Raw genomic sequence first — 3,349 nt, 5'->3', positions numbered from 1 at the left:
GGTTCTATTGTTATTTGACCTTGACAGGCCGGGACCACGTAAGAAACGATAATGAATATAATTTCAGAAACGAAAGCCATTTCATGTTCGTTCATTAGAAGAAATAAAACGTCGGCATAGAAGGAGTGGTATTTCGGGGCTGCCCTACGCACAGACACAATGGAAAATGCAAATATAATGTAAGTAACTCTTTAGATGAGTTTATACCGCAATTTAATTACTATACAGTAGCTTTAAAGACGGGTTAAGTTGTACTTGTTCATTCTATGTGGCATATTGTTTTGTACCGCGCACTATCTTGGGGAGAACCGTCTCCTTTTACGGAAGCACCTCCAAACCTTCCTCTTTGCTTCTGCTTTCTCTCTCCCTCTCCCCTGCTACAACTTGTCCACTATCTGCGACCTCGGTCCTGGGCCCTTCCACTCTCCACCTGCACTCCGTCAACCCCTGCACTGGGGGACTGTCTCAGTATCCTACAGCCCCCCTTGACGTATAAAACCCAGTTGCACTGTCCTAGCTATGAAATAATTTCCAGACCTAATATATAAAATGAATAATTTTAATAAAGATCTGATGGTGAGACTAATTTCCTTTTTTTATGTTTTTCAAATAGATACATCGTGCATTACTGCATGTGTCACGAGTACCAGACACCGGCGGATGGCTTTTTCAATCGCCAGTTGCTTCTCCGCGTGAACAACGAAACAAACTTTTCGGAACGTGAGCAAATAAAAATGCAAATCGCTGAATATTCTCAAAACATTTTATGTCAAATAAATGTACTTTACCAAATTTACAATCTTGCGGTTTAATTTAAAAGTACAGTTTCATATTCCCAATTGTGGCGCACTGTGTTGTTTGAGCTCATCTGTGTTGATTTCCTGGTTCTGTGTGGAGTCGCGTAGAAGACGCCTGGGCGCGTTTGCCTACGCAGCTCAGTCACGTCACGGATAGAGGCGGGGAATATGAATGTTTTGATCAAGTCTGTTTCAGGGGCGGGGGATTTGATTTAGTGCCGCAAAAGCAGGTGAGCCAGGGCGATGCGGCAAGTGAGAGGATTATCATAAAATGGCGGATGTTTTCGAGTGCGTTAATGGACGAAAAGTCGGGTAAGGTCCATAGGAAAGTTTTCTACGATCTACCGATTTATGCTTAAAAACACATGGCCGAACCATAGGAACAATGAAAAAAAAGTCCCGGAACTATCCTTTAACAAATGGCTGAGAATCTAGCCTCGGACAATAAGAACATTAACTAATGATTTAGTGTTCTTTCTTTTTTTGACTTTCTTGCTCTTTTTTTCTCATGTAACGTATTAGTGAAAACATGCCAAATAAAAATTTTTAAAAAATGGATACGCGGTTTCCGGCTCATCAGTTAGTTACAAGACTCTTGCCTGATGTGTCGTCATTTGCAGCGCGGTCCTGGTGTTCCGTTTGCAACCGAGGGCCTGCCCTGCAAGTAGGGTGACCAGATTTATTTTAAAAAGCACAGACAGAGGTAGGACTACGATAAAACAGTAGTCTTACTTATATTTCGCTGGCCTGTTGCAGTGGGCATGTAGGGGGTGTGCGCAATGGCACACTCCTCTCATTGGAGGAGAGCGCAGGGGAGGGCAAGGGGGAGGAAATAGGGCGTGAAAAACATTCACGCACCCATTTACAGGCAGGAAGAGTCGCGCCAGGGCCCGATTTTGGCATTAGAAATCAGGTCCCAGCCAGCCTTGCAATCCCTGGACCCTCTAGCGATTTCTCCGGACTGTCCCGGGACGTCTGGTCACCGTACCTGCAAGGCCCTCTGCCATGACCATGCCCCTGCTGGGCAACACTGTCCTTGGTCAACGGTGTCTAGCAGAGCCTCTGCCGGGCCACTCTGCAGCTATGTGCCGGAGCCCCTAATCCAGCTGCGTTGGCGTGGATGCCCCCAGGCCATGGTCCAGGTCCGTGTGATCACAGCCATGCAGGGTAACCCCTGCAACTGTGTGTGTTGGGTGCCCCTAACACCAGGGCTTTAAGTGGGGTAAGGACTCGAGAGGGGGGGCCTCGTTTGAGGGCATGGCTTGGATGGGCATGGCCTAACAACGTACACAAACCATAGTAAGTCACGCAAATAAATATATAAATGCATTTAAGCATTTATATATGCGTATGCTTACCTTACTATGGTTTGTGTAGTATGCAAGCCATCTTTTATAAACATAGAAATATAGAACATATTTCTAGGTTTATACAAGCCATAGTAAGGTACGCACATAAATATAAAAATGCATACATTTATATATTTGTTTTCGTGCCTTACTATGGTTTGTGTACTTCAAGATCGTTTGAAAAATACACAAACAACAATAAGGTATGCACACAAATATATAACATTTATATATCTGTGTGCATATCTTATGGTTTGCGTACTTTTTCAAACCATCTTTTTAAAATATTTTCCTGTTTATAAAAGATGGGTTGAAAAGTACACAATTCAAGCCATCGTTTATAAAGCTTTGATGACGGACAAAGCCCGAGGCGTCTTTATCTGTCGGCAAAGCTTTATAAAAGATGGCTTGAATTGTGCACTTCTCAACCCATCTTTTATAAAGACAGAAACACAGGAATCCCCAGGTTCGCTGAGGGTGAAAGACGCCTCGGCGACCTGGGGAAACAAAAGGGACTGTAACTTCCTTTGGTGACCCAAGGGGTCACCATAGGAATTTACAGTGACTGACGGAAGTGCCAGCCAGTCACAGCAACGCTGTGCCTAGCTGGCACTTCTGTCAGCTCGCTTGACATTAAAAGGGAGGGCGCATCTCCCGTTGCGGCTGCAGCCACTGCAGGATAATGCATCTGGCCAATGTTGTGTGCGACCGGGCCCGGCTCAGCCCCACTTTTTGGAGACTGCGGACCCTGGCAGGCCCAGGCCCACTTAAAGAACTCCTAACACTCCACGAGCTGGCTTGTGTGGCAGTTAGCCAGCCCAATATGTGCACCAGTGATGAGTGCGCTGGGTACCCCCAGAAAACAATCGTGAGCCTGGACCCAGACACAACGCTGCTGGCGGCCGAATTTGCAAAACACATCTGCCTATGGCAGGAGGGATTGGGGAGGGCTTGGATGAGGTTAATGCCAGCCAAGAAAACACACAAAGACCTGCTGTTCCTGCGACCAAAATACAAATAGGAAAAACAAACCCACCGGCACCTAAAAAAATACCGGGCTCTTCGAAACACTTCTGAGACATAAATACACAATAAATAAATACCAGCAAGTAAACGTGCTACGTGAAACGTCATGACGACTTAACGGCATTTCAGAAATACGTGAAGACGTCTTCAAATCCGAAAGGCATTTTATAAAGTGTC

This window comes from Ambystoma mexicanum, chromosome 3q (genome assembly GCF_040938575.1).
Source record: "Ambystoma mexicanum isolate Mex_15411 chromosome 3q, UKY_AmexF1_1, whole genome shotgun sequence".
In the NCBI taxonomy this organism is placed as follows: domain Eukaryota; kingdom Metazoa; phylum Chordata; class Amphibia; order Caudata; family Ambystomatidae; genus Ambystoma; species Ambystoma mexicanum.
The sequence above is the reverse complement of the archived record's forward strand: the minus strand, read 5'-3'. Positions refer to the sequence as shown.